The sequence below is a fragment of the Tenrec ecaudatus genome, chromosome 1, assembly GCF_050624435.1.
Source record: "Tenrec ecaudatus isolate mTenEca1 chromosome 1, mTenEca1.hap1, whole genome shotgun sequence".
NCBI lineage: Eukaryota > Metazoa > Chordata > Mammalia > Afrosoricida > Tenrecidae > Tenrec > Tenrec ecaudatus.
In genome coordinates, this window is record NC_134530.1 from 77,433,128 (window position 1) to 77,449,605 (window position 16,478).

Genomic DNA, 16,478 nt, shown 5'->3' on the forward strand with positions numbered 1-16,478 from the left:
CCTCATGAACCCTTGATAATTTATAGATTATTTTTATTTTTCCATGTCTTACACTGACCTATGTCTCCCTTTACCCACTTTTCTGTTGTCTATCTCCTTGGGAGGGGGTTATATGAAGATCATTGTGATCAGTTCCCCCTTCTCCCCACACCTTCCCTTACCCTCTTGGTATGGCTACTCTCAGTATTGGTCTTGAGGGCTTATCTGTCCTTGATTCCCTATGTTTCTAGCTCTTGTCTGTATTCGTGTACATGCTCTGGTCTAGCCAGATTTGTAAGGTAGAATTGGAGTCATGATAATGGGGTGTGTGTGTGTGTGAAGCATTAGAGAAGTAGAGGAAAGTTGTATGTTCAATCGGTACTATACTGCACCCTGACTGGCTCATCTCCTCCCCGTGTCCCTTCTGTAAGGGGATATCCAGTTGCCTACAGAAGTGCTTTGGGTCTCCACTCTGCACTCCCCCTCATTCACAACAATATGATTTTTCTGGGTCTTTAATACTTGATCTTATCAACACCTTGTGATCACACAGACTAGTGTGCTTCTTTCTTGTGGGCTTTTTTGCTTCTCAGCTAGATGGCCGTTTGTTTATCTTCAAGCTTTTAAGACCCCAGATGCTATATCTTTTGATAGCTGGGTACCATCAGCTTTCTTCACCACATTTGAATATGTACCTGCTTTGTCTTCAGCGATTCTATCAGGAAGGTGAGCATCATGAAATGCCAGGTTAATAGAACAAAGTGTTCTTGCATTGAAGAAGTACTTGAGTAGGGGCCCAATGTCCATCTGCTACCTTAATATTAAATCTATAAATATATGGACATAGATTTATTTCTCCATCATATATACATATATTTGCATATGTACATGCCTATATTTAGACCACTATAAATGTCTTTTGCCTCTTAGTTCTTTCCTCTATTTCCTTTTTCTTTCCTCTTGTCGCACATCATGCTCAGCCTTCACTTGTGTTTCAGTAATTCCTCTTAAGTTACATTGCCCTTGATCAAGCCCTGTCAGGCCTCCTACACCCTCCTCGCCATTGATTTTAGATCACTTATTGTTCTCTTGTCCCTGGGTTTGTTTACACCCACTTCATTCTCCGCTCCCTCTCTTCCCCCTCTCCCATGTCCCTGCCCCCCACCAACCGTTGGTCTCCTTGTTTTCTCCTCTGAATTATTTATCCCACCTATTTTACCTAGATCGACATGCAGAGATAATAATATGCACAAAAACAAGACAGAACAAAGTAAAGCAACAAAAGAAAACCAGGCAACAATGACCAATAAGGAGAAAAGCCTATAAATCGTTCAAAGTTTGTTTGTTGATCTTTAGGAGTGTTTTCTGGTTTGAGGCTGATGGGTGCCACACACTGGTCCCACAATCTATTTTTGGTATTCCCTGGGGACTTGTTGCTCTGTCTTCTTGCTGTTCTGTTAGTGTTTCACCTCTATGTGTTAGGGTCAGATCAGGTACAATTCCTGCACTGTGTCTCCAGTATTGTCCCCTGTGGTGCTCTGCGTCAATGAGGGGGGTTGAGTCTTGTAGTGTGGCCAGCCCTATGATCCTCTCTGTGCATTGGTTGTTCTGAGCAGGAATATCCTCCTCAGGGTTTGGTGGGCCAGGATATGCTTCACTCTCTCTCTCTCCCTCTTCATTTGCTCCTGTGTGCTCTGATCAAATATGTCCCTTGCCCTGAGTTGTAGCTTCAGTGCTGTCCTCTGAAGTGAATTCTTCTGGGGGTAGGGAGGGCTGCCCACATAGTTGGGATTGGGGCCAGACCCTCAGACCTCTCTGTTGGTTCCCTGCTTCATGCCAGTATGTTACATTCACATCTTGGACCACCAGGTTGAAGTCTGGTTACTCTTTCCCTGTGGAGATTTAAACAACACCCAATCCTTGGGTGGGTTAGTGCCCTGTTTCCCCCCTATCCATGTCTTTTTTTTTTTTTTTTGCCTCCTCATTTTTAATTGGCTACCATATGTATCCCTGGATTTGGTCTGGTCCCTGCCATACTATCTGGACCTCACCCTAGGAATGTATGTATACTGTAGCTTTTTCCCTATGCCCCTTTTGCATTTTAAAACTTACCTCAGCAGACTCATGTTGTACTTGTCCTTTTGTGCTTGGTTTACTTCTCTTAGCATAATTTTTTCCAGTTCTTCCCATGTGGCGATGTGCTTCATGCATTCATCACTGCTTTTTAGGGATGCGTAGTACTCCATTGTATGTATGTACCACAGTTTTTTAATTCATTAGTCTGTTAATGGATATTTGGGTTGTTTCCAACTCCTTGCGATTGTGAACATTGGAGCACAGATGTGTGGCCGTGGTTTGTTTCTTGCCTCTTCTGGGTGTATGCCTACTCGGGGGATTGTTGGGTCATATGGTAGCTCAATTTCCATCTGTTTTAGAAATCAAGTCAATTACCATAGTGGCTGTACATACCTAGAGGTCCACCAGCAGTGGACGAAAGTTCCTATCTCACCACAACCCCTCCAACACTTGTCTCGTTCTGATTTTTTGAATTGGGCTATCTTTGTAGTTGTTTTAATTTGCATTTCTTTTATGGCTACTGATTAGGAGCATTTTCTCATATGTTTATTGGCCGTTTGGATTTCTACCCTTGTGAAACTTCTGTTCAGGTTCTTTGCCCACCTCCTCAGTGGGAAATTAGTTATTTTCTTTTTGGAAGCTAGCAGAGCATTGTAGATTTTTGTAATAAGGCCTTTATCTTACATGTCATTGCTAAAGATGTTTTCCCATTCTGTGGGCTCTCTTATTACTTTCCTGGTGAATTCATTCGATGTACACAGGTGTTTTATTTTCAGTATATCCCACTTGTCAATTTGTGACTCATCTGTATTTGTGCCCTTCTCTGTTTCCAATAGCCTATGTATTCCCTGTGCCAAAGTTCTCAGGTTTGTCCCTATTCCCTCGTTGATGGCTGTGGTATATATATAATCATTTGTCAATTTGAGGATTAAGCATGAAGGGGTGGAGTCTACTCTGCCAATTGGATCATAGCCAATGAGGCTTCTGTGTGGACATAGCCTTCCCCTAACGATTCTGGGAAATCCAGTACTTTCTCCTTGGAGGCTAGAAACACTTCTCTCTCTACCACTTGCTGGGAGACATAGCAGCTGACAAGACACATCGACCCACTCTGATACAACCAGACTTCTGAAGCAAGAGAAGCCACATAGAGACCCCTGTCAGCACTGAGATGCTTACTACGCCACTGGATCCAAAGACTTTGTACCCACTAGCCTGTGATCAGCTTGCATTCGGCATCATTGCATGTGTTTCATGAGTCTGAAGAGGACTTTTATAGATTGGTATCAGATATATGGACTAGTATTGGATTATGGACTTGGACTGGACTGGGTTGGGATGCTTTCTCAATGTTCAATTAGTCTTGTATATAAATCTCTTTCTTATACACATATGTGTGAGTCCCTGGATTTGTTTCTCTATTCTACCCTTACTAACACAATGGACCTAATAGTTTGGGGTTTTACCTTGAGGTCTGTTATCCACCTTGAGTTATTCTTGGGCATGAAGTGAGATAAGGGTCTTCCTCATTTTTCTGCACGTAGATCTCCATTTTTTCCAGTACTGCTTGTTGAAGAGATCATCCGCTCCTCATTTAATTTTTTTTGGTGGCTCTTATCAAAGATCAGTTTTCTGTATGCTGATGAGTTTATTTCTGAGTGTTCAGTTCTTTTCCATTGGTCTGAGTATCTGTCATTATAACAATACCATGCGGTTTTGACCACTGTGGTTATATAATATGCACTAAAGTCAGGTAAAGCAAGCTCTCCCACTCAGTTCTTCTAGAGGAGTTCTCTGCTAATTCTGGCCTACTTCCCTCTCCATATGAAGTTGGTAATCAGTTTTTCCATTTCTTCTTCTTCTTCTTTTTTTAACGAAGTATTAGAAGCAGGCTTTATTGAGAAGCTTGCGGGCGGGTTCAGCAACTCAGGGTATTGAGCTATTGAAGCAGCGCCGGGAAAAAATCCTGGCGGTGTTTTTTTGCCCACTGCTGGCAGGCACAGCTGGGGAGGATCATAGCTGGGGAGGATCTGAGCACACAGGTGCTACAGAAGGGAGAAGGTCATTAATCTTATCTATATGTCAGGGACTGGTTGAGTGACTTTATCTTCAGAAAACATTCTGGCTTTGGGACGAGCTGGTTCCAGGAATTTGGGGTTGAGCAGGGGAGGGGCGGTTGGTTAGGGGGTCAGTCTTGAGAGCTAAGTTGGAGGTGCAGGACTCAAAATGGAGTCTGTTGTACCAAGACCAGACATTTCAGACTCTGCCCAATAGGGAAAAGGGACAACGTTAGTCCATTTCTGTAACTCCTTCCTGTGGGTAGTGGGCGAAGAGCAAGGGGAGGGCCTTTTCCAGGCAGAGTGCAGGGAGTTCCGGCCTGGCACAGGGTGGAAAGGTTGGTTTTGCAGTAGCATCATCTGGTGAACTGGTATACAGGTGATTTCACGGAGTCGACTTTGCCGGAGCTGGATGAGAGAAGGTGCAATTAAGAGCAAAATTATAACTAAAATTATGGGTCCTAGTATGGGGGCTAGGAAGGAGTACAGAGAAGAGTTCCACCAGGAAGAGGATCCATCTGTTTTGAATCTGGTGTTTTTGCAGCTCACGGTTTAGCTTGTTGAGGGTCTGGACTCTAGTTTCCCCAATTCCCGATTTATTGATGTAATAACAGCATTCCTCCTGGAGGAAGAGGCAGGTTCCTTATTTTTCAGCCATGATGAGGTCTAAAGCGTGGCGGTTCAGGGCAGCTGTAGACTGGTTTTGAATGCGTCCAAGCGCTGAAGGCAAACACCACGCCTAAAGGTCCTCTGCCCCACATGATGGTCCACGTGGAGGGAGAGAGAGCCAGGTTTTCCAATTCTTTGGAGAAAAATGATGGTAATTGTATTGGGATTGCATTAAACTTACATAGTGCTTTGGGGAGAACTGCCGTCTTGAGTCTTCCAATCCACAAGCATGGGATATTCTTCCATTTGTTGAGGTCACTCTTGGTTTCTTGTAATAATGTTCTATAGTTTTCTTCATACAAATCTTTTGGGTTTTTTTCAGTCAGATATAGCCCTAGATATTTCAATTTGTGCTTGGTTATTGTGAAGGGTACTGCTTTTTGATCCCCTCTTCTGTGGTCCTGTACATGGTGAATTTTAACTCCTTGTCAGACCTTCAGGTGAAATGCTATTTGATTACCTGACAGACATTGAATTTGTTCTTTGGTGAATGGCATTAATTAGAGTATTCTGTGGAGAATAGTACTAATTAAACCAAATTTAACTGAGGTTATTTTCTGTTTTATTTTCCTCATCCCCTCCTTTGGTCACCTAGACCCAGAATTTTAGAAATTATTACCTACCAGTATATTAATCTGTTCTGCATTAACATTTCCACATCAGTGATTCTTCTAAATTGCTTCTATTTTGTATTTATTTATTTTCAATAGTTTTATTGATATAAAATTCACATATCATACACTTCTATAGTTAAGTCTCTTTTTAAAAGAGTTGTATATACATCATTACAATCGATTCTAGTGCTCTCAACCCCCCTATTCATAATTCACTCCCCATTTTCCCTCAACTTCCCTACCACATGGTATCCCCAGTAAGCTATTACAATAGTTATTGTCTCGATACATTCACTCCTGTGCTTTCATAAACTGGGAAGCATAACAGTAAAAAACAAATATAGAACAAAACAGGGGAAAGAAAAAAGGAAGAAAGAAAAGTCTGTCAGAGAACAAGAGAGAAATATTTAAGTCTAGAGCAAATTCAGTTTGGGTCAAGCAGGAGGTGGTCAACTGACCAGGTATCATATTATACCAAAGTTCCATCTACCATAATCAAGTTTACAGTAATCTCTGTTTGATAGTAAGCTTTGTTTTGTATTTTAAACTTAATCTTTATTCCTGTCCTTTTTGCTTATAGGTTTATTTTTAAAAATAATAAATCTTGGTTTCTTAATTTTAAATACCTCTTTCTCCCATGATACATTAAAACTTTAATTTTTCTTTATGCTTCTTAGAATTAATCCTTTAAAAGCTTATCGTTTTGTTCTTTGTTTTTTAGCATTTATGTTTGAAAGTAAAAATTTAAGTAGCTTGAGTTTGTATTAATTGTAATTAATGCATCTTCAGTTTCCTTTCCCTTTTTAATATAAGTAATTATGCATTTATTGTAAGAAAAATTAGGACTAGAAGACTATATATCAGGGTTGTATATTATATATGTCATATACATACAATTTATTTATTTAATTAAGAAAGATGAGGTTTCTACTGCCTTGGATAAGTACAGTTTCAGAAACCCACAGGGAAGTTCTACCTTTTAGTTCTGTCTATAAGATCTCTATGAGTCTGAACCAATTTCATGGCTGTGTGTGTGTGTGTCTCTAAATTCATCACTGAAATATGGTATCTTACTATTTTGGAAATTGCTTCTTTCAGTTGATGCATGGGTTTTTCTCAGTTTTTTGCCTTTTAAAAACATTTAAAAAACCATACCAATGTAATAATTAGTGTTTTCTACATTTTCCCTATTTATTTAGTTATTTCTTTAAGAAAAAGGTTCTAGAGGGGGAAATTTGGTGGACAATATTGTGTTTATATATAATAAAATTTACCAGTTAAATATTTTTTGTTTAAATTATTTTATTGGGGGCTCATACAACTCTTATCACAATCCATACATATATCAATTATGTAAAGCACATTTGTACATTCATTCATTTTCAGAACATTTGCTTTCCACTTGCTCTCCACTTAAGCTCCTGGGATCAACTCCTCATTTTCCCCCCTCCCCTCACCACTCCCCGCTCCCTCATGAACCCTTGATAATTTATAAATTATTATTATTTTGTCATATCTTACATTGTCCGATGACTCCACTTCACCCATTGGTATCAACTCCTCTTTTCCCCCCTCCCTTCTCCACCCTCCCACCCTCATGAATCCTTGATCAATTATATATTGTTATTCTTATATGATATTTATTTCTTCTGAAGAAATCTTTGTTGTAAGGATGCTTAACTTAGAGTACATTTAAATGACTTTTCAGCCTTGTTCTATACAAATAAAACTGTAGGGTTGATTAAAAAAAAAGGATACTTAACCTAAGTATGACTTCATTAAATTCCATTTCATTTATTTCTTCATGAAATGTTTGTTGAGCATTTTGTGCTATGCCCTGGATTACAGAGAACAAAGACTGAAGTAGCCCTTCTGTTCAGTGAACTCACAGTTTAGTGGGAAGGAGATAAATATGTGTAATCAAAATCACGATTATCACTTTATTTGGTAAGTGCTGCCATTATAGAGAGATGCATGATACAAGCATAGGGTGATTATTCTAAAACAGCTTTTGGAGAATCAGGCAAGCTTCCTCAAATTGAATTGACAGTGAGTTTGAATCGAAGTTTGAGTTAACTAGACAAAGAGGAGTGGCAAGAATATCTTAACAGGCACAGCACAGATAATGATAGAGAAACATGATAGAACATCCATAACAACTCTTGCTTGTTTGATGTATTTGAAGCTTAGGGAAGTAGTTTGAGAGCAGTGGAGGAAGAGGCAGCGTCTAAGTTCTGAAGACTTGTCTTTGCCAATTATACGTAATTTATGGAGGAAGGGAAGAAGATCTGTTGAGTTAGAAAAACATCAAGTTGGGTAGTAAGGAAAGTGACATTACCATGACATCCAGATATATGTCCCTTAATTAGATGAGATGGGGAGTGATGTGACTTTTGTTCTAGGAAACTATAGTAAGGTTATAAAAGATACAGAGAAATAAAGGTAGTAATATTAATTTGGAAAGTATATTGAGGCAATCTTGGTGAGAACTGATGAGAGGGCAGTGGTAGTATAAATAGGAGAGATATGAAAGTAGAGCTATTATTTGAAATCCTTGCTGGGGAGTGTATTATATGCTACACTTAATGTGTCCCACATATTTTGAATGCCAACTGTGTGACAAGCACTGTGCAGGAGCCTCAGGATAGAGGGATGAATTAAAAGGGTTTCTTGACATGAATGAGCTCAGTGTTTGTTAAGAAAGAAGTTACCACATAATGTGAAACATAGATATGAATTTATTGAGGGAACACAGAGAACTAAGGAGTTAATTATTGATTTCACATTAAGAGATGACATTTGAGTAGAATTTTGATGGAGTTTTTTATTATCTTAAACTATATTTAAGGTATGTATGCTATATTCTGTCCCTGTGTATTATGACACTTCTTTTGTTCTTTCCAAACAGTAATTCTATAATACAAACACATAATGAAAAGGCCATTACCATAAGGCATCCATTATGGATAAAAACATTAGATTACTTGTCTCTTATCTGACAAGCATGTTCTCCATTTTAGGAACTGAAATTTCCCTTTCAATTACCTGTTTATTAACCATTTTTCTTTTCTTCTCTCCCTCTCCTTTTTCATTTCTCCTTCACTCCCTTCATTTATTTTTCTAAACGATTTCTTAACTTATGATGGAATAGCAAATTTAAACATACTTTCAAGAAGGACTAATAGTCTAGTTGCAGTAGGACCCTCCTTCAATATAAGAGTGGAGACTTACGAGTAAAAAGGATGGATTGGACACAGCACACAATTTATTTTCTGTCTTTCCTGAAACCTCAAGTTCAAGGGGTGAGACAGTAAGACTTCATCTCCCAGAAACCCTCAGCCGATTATCCTTTCTGTCCCTCTTGTGTGCCAGAGAACCGATTCTCCAAAGAGAAACTGAATAGATCTAGAGGAAAGGCCTACAGCTACCAATGAACCGGAGATCCTGAAAAGGAACAACTAAGCTTCTGCCTGCTTACCCTCAGGTGCAGCCAGCTCACCATGCCGTACTTGCTTATATACAGTTTGGTTTTTAGAAGTTCACTGTCAATTATAAATATATAACTGAGGATTACTTGACATGTGATGAAAACCTTCAACATGAATGATAAAAATAAAGCAGCGGAACATACAAAGAGATTTGGAGAAAAGGAGAATTTCCAGGGAGGAAAGAAAATATACACCAAACAAAATAAAATATTGCCCAATTCTGTGCCATTTTCACAATTATTATGTTTGAGCCCACTGTTATAACCACTATGTCCAATTCATATCATTTATGATCGTCTTCATTGTAATTTGGTCTTTTTTATCAAGCATGATATCTTTCTCAAGGGACTAGTCTTCCCTAATAACATGTGCAAAGCACTTATAACAAAGTCTTACATTCCTTGCTTCAAAGGAGCATTCTGACTGTGCTTCCTCCAAGTACTTCATTATTTGTTGGAACATTTCAGTTGGTATTTTCGTCAGTTCGTAGAGTCTTATTTCACTAAGCTTTAGTGCAGCATTTTCTTTCAGTGTCATCAATTCTTGACCCTATGCTACATTTTGAAATGACTCAATGTTCTCCAGTTCTTTTGGTACAGTGACTCTGTGTTTTCTGCTATCCTTTTTTGATGCTTTCTGTATCATTCAATGTTTTGTCCATAGAATCTTTCAATATTGCAACTCGAGGCTTGAATTTTTTTCTTCAGTTCTTTCAGCTCGAGGTATACTGAATTTATTCTTCCTTTTTTTACTCTAACTCCAGATCTTTGCACATTTCATTATACATTTGTCTTCTTGCCATGGCCTTTTGAAATTTCTGTTCAGCTCTTTTACTTCATCATTTCTTTTATGTGTTTTAGTTACTCTATGATCAAGAGTAAGTTTTAGAGTCTTTTCTGACATCTATTCTGATCTTTTCCCCTCCTGTTTTTTGCTTTCTTCATGTATTACATTCTTTTTTTGTGGCTTATATTTAATTTATTTACTTATTTACATTTTATTAGGGGCTCATACAACTCTTATCACAATCCATACATATACATACATCAATTGTATAAAGCACATCCGTACATTCTTTGCCCTAATCATTTTCAAAGCATTTGCTCTCCACTTAAGCCCTTTGCATCAGGTCCTCTTTTTTTCCCCCTCCCTCTGCACCCCCCCTCCCTCACGAGCCCTTGATAATTTATAGATTGTTATTTTGTCATATCTTGCCCTATCCGGAGTCTCCCTTACCCCCCTTCCCTGCTGTCCATCTCCCAGGGAGAAGGTCACATGTGGATCCTTGTAATCAGTTCCCCCTTTCCAACCCACTCACCCTCCACTCTCCCAACATTGCCCCTCACACCCCTGGTCCTGAAGGTATCATCCACCCTGGATTCACTGTGCCTCCAGCTCCCATGTATGACATTCTTGATGTAATCCCACAAGCCATCTGATCTTCAGTCACTAGTGGTCAGTGCATTAAATCTATTCCTAAGATCTCCTCTAAATTCAAGTGAGATGTATTCAAGATTGTATTTTGGCTCTTTTGGAGTTTTTAAAATTTTCTTCACCTTCAACCTGAACTTGCATATGAGCAGTTGATGATCTATTCCACAAATGCCCCTGATTTTATTTTGACTAGTGAAATTGTATTTGTTTATCATCTCATCCCAGCATTTGATTCCTATATACTCCATCTGGCAAGTTCCATATGTACAGTAGCTGTTTATATTGTTAGAATTGTTGCATATTACATATTATTTGCATAACAAAGTCATTGGTCTTTAAATTTTTCTTATGAGATCTCTGGCTAAGGGTAGGAGCACAAAATTACACCAAAAGTAAAAAGATGGAAAGAAAACCTGTGAAGTTTGGGAATTACTGTTTTTTAAATTTATTTAATCATTTTATTGGGGGTTCATACAATTCTTGTCACAATCCATGCATACATCCATTGTGTAAAGAACATAGGTACATTTGTTGCCATCATGTTTCTCAAAAGATTTGCCTTCTACTTGAGCACTTAATATCTGCTGCTCATTTTTCCCCTCCCTCCCCACTGCCCCTACCTCATGATCCCTTCATAATTTATACATTTTTATTATTTTATCATGTTACACTGTCCAATGTATCCCCCCACCTTCTTCTCTGCTGTCCCTACCCCAGGGAGGAGGCTATGCATAGATTCTTGTAATCAGTTTCCTCTTTCTACCCTACATTCTCTCTACCCTCCAGGCATCGCCACTCTCTCCACTGATCCTTAAGGAGTCATCTGTCCTGGATTCCCTGTGTTTCCAGTTGTTCTCTGTACCTATGTACATCCTCTGGTCTAGCCAGATTTGTAAGGTAGAATTGGGATTATGATAGTTGGGAGGAGGAAACATTTAAGAACTAGAGGAAAGTTAAATGTTTCATCTTTGCTTTTCTGTACCCTGACTGGTTCATTCCCTCCCCACAACCCTTCAGTAAGGGGTGTCTGGTTGGCTGCCAATGGGCTTTGAGTCTCCACTCTGCACTCACCCACATTTTCAATGATACGATTTTTTGTTCCTTGATGCTTGATACCTGATCCCTTCGACAGCTTGTGGTTACACAGGCTGGTGTGTTTTTTCTATGTGGGCTTTGTTGCTTCTGAGCTAGATGGTCACTTGTTTATCTTTGAGCCTCTAAGACCCCAGACACTATATCTTTAGATAGCTGGTCACCATCAGCTTTCTTCACCACATTTGCTTATGCACACGTTTGTCTTCAGTGATCGTATCAGTGAGGTGGGCACCCATTTGTAGGATTTTTAGTTCTTTCATGTCTAATAGCCGGTCCCTTCTACACCGCGTGGCCAGCCAAGCTGGTGTGCTTCTTCCATGTGGGTTTTGATGCTTCTCAGCTAGATGACCTTAGCTGTGCTCTCACTCATCACCTATTTTGCTATGACTTGATTTTTGGTGCATATTATTATCTCTACAGATCTATAAGATAGACTGGATGAATAGTCTGGAGGAGAAAACAACAGGACCAATGGTTCTGGGGGGACACAGGAGAGGGGGAGGAGGGGGCAAGGAGGTGGTGCTGACCAACCCAGGGACAGGGGAGCAATAAATCATCCAAAATCAGTAGCAAAGAGGGTGTGAGAGGCCTAGTAGGGATTCAGCAAGGGCAAGGTAACCGAGAGAAATTACTGAAACCCAAATGAAGGCTGAGTATGATAGTGGGAAAGTAGAAGGAAATAGAGGAAAGAACTACGTGAAAAGGGTATTTATAGAGGTCGAAAGACTGGAATGTACATGTGTAAATATATACGAGTGTAGGGAAACATCTATGTGCATATATTTATAGGTCAAATACTAAGGCAGCAGATGGACATTGGGCCTCCACTCAAGCACTAATTCAATGCAAGAACACTTTGTTCTATTAAATTGACATTCCAGGATGCACACCTTCCCGACACGATTGCTGAAGAGAAATGTGTGCATAAGCAAATGTGGTGAAGAAGGCTAATGGTGCCCGACTATCAAAAGATATAGCACCTGGGGTCTTAAAGGCTTGAAGATAAACAAGGGGGATTTAATGTTTTGTAAATTATTGGACTGACTTCATGGGTTAAAAAAATACAGTATTTGACTTATAATCTATAGAGTTACTTTCATTTGTTTAAAAAAATTCTAAGTAGTTTGGCATTAGAGGGAAAAGGGCTTTACTTATTCTCTACTCCTCACAATTGTTTCATAGTTCTAATATTTATTCCTTTACTTCATAGATATACATACATCTGTTTCTTAGCATTGCTACCTCTTATTTCAAGGATGTCATAGCATGCACATATTTTCCTTAGATTTTATTATTTATTTTAATTTGATTTGTATATATCCATTTTGTCAAACACATCTGTGCATATATTGTCATCATCTTTTTCTTTTCTTTTTTTTTTAATATGGAACGCTTCACGAATTTGCGTGTCATCCTTGCTCAGGGGCCATACCAATCCTCTCTGTATCGTTCCAGTTTTAGTATATGTGCCGCCGAAGCAAGCACATCATCATCTTTTTCAAAACATTTTTTTCTTCTTGATACCCCTGGCATCAGCTCCTCATTTTTTCTCCTTCCCTCCCCCACACTCCGTCCCCCATGCCCCCTTGGTAATTTATAAGTTATTCTTTAATAGTTTTATTGGCACTTCATCCACATATCATACAATTCAATAGTTCAGCCATATCAAGAAGAGTGGTACAATCTTAACCACGATCAGTTTCAGAACAATTTCTTTTTCCTTGTACCTGCTGTTATTCATGTAAATTTTTGGTTAATTTTGACACAAATATACACAACAAAACATTCTCCAATTCAACCGCTTTGACATGTATAATTCTATGCCATTAATTTACTTTGAATTGTATAATCATTATTGATATTCCTCTGCAAATTGTTCCACTAAAAAGATACAAAATAAAAATAAATAAAAATTGTTCCACTATCATTAAAATGAACAGTGCCCCTAAGCAAAAACTCTTCTTCCTTCACCCATGGTAAGTTTGGTTTGTTTTTTCTTTTTAGTAGTTTTCTTGATGTAGTAGTCACTTATTATAATACACTTCCAAAGTTGAATCACTTTCAAAAAGAGTTATGTATACATTAGCATGTACATATTTTTCAGGTTCCCAAGACAGAAAAATCTTTCACCTGTGATTTTCATTCTCTTTTCTCATTGATCTTTGGTTACTTGAATTTTAGCTCTTTTTCTCTAGCATTAGTTATTGACCTTTTTGGCTTACCATTTTCACATCAGAATATGGGAAATAACAATGTGAAGAAAATTTCCCTTCACTTCAGTTTGTCATTAAAAGGAAGTAGTGTTCATTTGATCATCTCTATGACACCGTTCCACTTGAAAATTCTCTGATTATTTGGCAGATATTTCCCACAAATAATCTGGTAGTCTCAGTTTTATTCTGGTTAGTTTCAACTACTAATCTTATGTAAGACTAAATTACCATATATACTCCTGTATAAACTGAGTTTTTCAGCACATTTTTAATGCAGATGCAGTTTTTGTGTTAAAATTAGGTGCCTTGGCTGATATTTGGCTCGGCTTATTCTCTCAAGTATATACAGTAGACCCTTAAATATTTCAAATTATCTCTCTAATTAATTTTAGAGACATTGAGTTGGGTTATTATAACATCATGGGCGTATAATCAAAAGAAAGAAATAACTTTTATGAATGTGTTATCTTTTGCATACTCCTGAGAGTAAAGGTTAACATCTATTATATCCATTACTTCTAAGCTATGGAGGAAGACTAGAATCATAAGAGACTCTATTTGAAGGAAAACAATCATTTGGCAATAAAAATCCTAGCAGGAAGCTTTTAAAACTCAACTTATGAATTCTGTGTATATAAGAAAAAACAAAGCAAAAACACTAACAGAATTTTTTTGTGAAGCAGCAGTTTTGTTAGGTTTGGAGGGCCTAGTGTCATATAAAATAAGTAGTATTTTCATGAATTACTATTAGTCAGAATCATTGAGTTGAAAATGCCTATCAATGTTTTACTTTATATTATTCATTGAAAATAGAGGTATATACATTCTATTTATTAAACATTTAACTTTTGACCTTGACAATAACATATATCTGCTATTATGTATCAGGCTGCTCTGGCCTTTGAATCTGAGATGTGCTTATAATTTATTATTTAACTGCACATGTTTTATTTATCTGGCTGTCATAGGTTTATGTGGAGAAAGTTAGGTCTTATTGCTATAGTAAGTGTAATGGACAAGGTGTCTTTTTTTCCCTTCCCTTTAGGATCTAACAGAACATACTGAATCAGCAGGACAGGCTGGTGGTGCAGCAAGCATCATGAGTAAGCTCACAGAAGTCTGTTCCTTATCACATGTGTAAGGGGGAAAAGGTAAGGGAAAAAATGTTTTATTTCTTTTCGAGGTTGATTTTGAGAAAAAAGCTATTATCTATAGAAAATAATACTAATATTTATCTACTACTTGCTTCATTTATAGCATAGCACCTTGTTAAATCAGTTGTGATTTTCAAATGCCTAGATTTAAATCTAGAGTGAACTAATATTTTAAAATTATTGTCGAATTACATGAAAATGCTAATTTTCAGTCATTGTTATTGCTACTGTGAACATAGGAAGGTAATTTCAGATGAAAAAGAATTTGAGCAATATTTTAGGAGAAAAGAATAATTTATTTAATTAAAATCACTTAGGTTTCTTAGTCATCATGTAAGATCTAAATAATTAAAGCTAATTTGAATATGGGGAATTGGTTAGAAAATTTATAAGGGGACTTCGCAAATTTATGAGAAAATTCCATTAGCTTTTCGTTCCACTTTATGAACTTACTGAAGCCCCCTGGTATTTAATTGAATTGTTTTATTTTGTGTTTTTAGACTAATTGTAAGTAGGAATAATTTAAAGTAGAAAATGCAGTATTTTATTTATCCTTATGGAACAGGAATGTTTGACTCTTAACTCAAAGTTATATTTGATTTTGTTTTCAAATACTCATGATTATTTAAGGTAGTGGTTCTCAACCTATGGGTCGCGACCCCTTTGGGGTCGAATGACCCTTTCACAGGGGTCACCCGATTCATAACAGTAGCAAAATTACATTTATGAAGTAGTAATGAAAATACTTTTATGGTTAGAGGGTCACCACAACATGAGGAACTGTATTAAAGGGTCAGGGCATTAGGAAGGTTGAGAACCACTGATTTAAGGAGTACAAAATGGCAAAGGTGGGTAGAAGGTAGATTTCTTTTCTTTTTTTTGGGAGCTCACACAACGTTTATCACAATCCATACATAGATCCATTGTGTGAAGCACATTTGTACTTTGTTGCCATCATCATTCTCAAAACATTTTCTTTCTACTTGAGCCCTTAGTATCGGCTCCTCATTTTTCCCTCTGTCTTCCTGCCCCCCTTCCCTTACGAATCCTGAATAATTTATAAATTATTATTACTTTGTCATCTCTTACACTGTCCGATGCCTCCCTTCACCCACTTTTCTGATTATATGTAGATCCTTGAGGAGATTATATGTAAATCCTTGTGATGGGTTACCCACTTTTACCCCACCCTCCCGGTATTGCCACTCTCACCACTGGTCCTGAGAGGTTCATCTGTCCTGGATTCCTTGTGTTTCCAGTTCCTATCTATACCAGTGTACATTCTTTGGTCTAGCTGGATTTGTAAGGTAGAATTGGTATCATGATAGTGGGGCGCAGGAAGCAGTAAAGAACTAGAGGAAAGTTGTATGTTTCATTGGTGCTAAACTGCATCCTGACTGGCTCGTCTCTTCCCCATGACCCTTCTGTTAGAAGGTAGATTTCAGACAGTGATGGTGCCATTCACTCTAATGGAGTCCAGTTTCCCATATAACTGAGAAAAGAAGCATGGCATGGCAAGTGAGCTCCTTTTCTCTTCAGTAGTATGTTCCTATGAAAACTTCTAAGTCTTCAGTTGTGAAACTATTTCATGTACCCTCACCATCACATGAGATCCTCTCTGTAGTGTCTTCCTCTGCTTTTGCTTGGAAAAATTGTTCGTCCTTGAGGCATCACTCTTTTGGGAATTTTTCTACTGGGC

General features: G+C 38.0%; 1 protein-coding gene and 1 non-coding gene across 4 annotated transcripts in view; one reads left to right on the forward strand and one right to left on the reverse strand.

The window, feature by feature from the left end:
- Window positions 1-16,478, forward strand: part of ZFYVE9 (zinc finger FYVE-type containing 9) — a 206,383-nt gene that overhangs the window by 42,935 nt on the left and 146,970 nt on the right. For 2 of the 3 annotated variants that reach the window (XM_075555965.1, XM_075555982.1), the window contains exon 2: window positions 14,671-14,776. The exons of the other annotated variant lie outside the window; for it this stretch is intronic. The gene's annotated coding sequence lies outside the window, so the exon portion shown is untranslated. The remainder of the gene's footprint in view (window positions 1-14,670; window positions 14,777-16,478) is intronic. 3 annotated transcript variants of the gene reach the window in all.
- On the reverse strand, window positions 12,791-12,897 carry LOC142438225 (U6 spliceosomal RNA). The gene has a single exon (XR_012782648.1). It is a non-coding gene; the product is annotated as a U6 spliceosomal RNA (small nuclear RNA).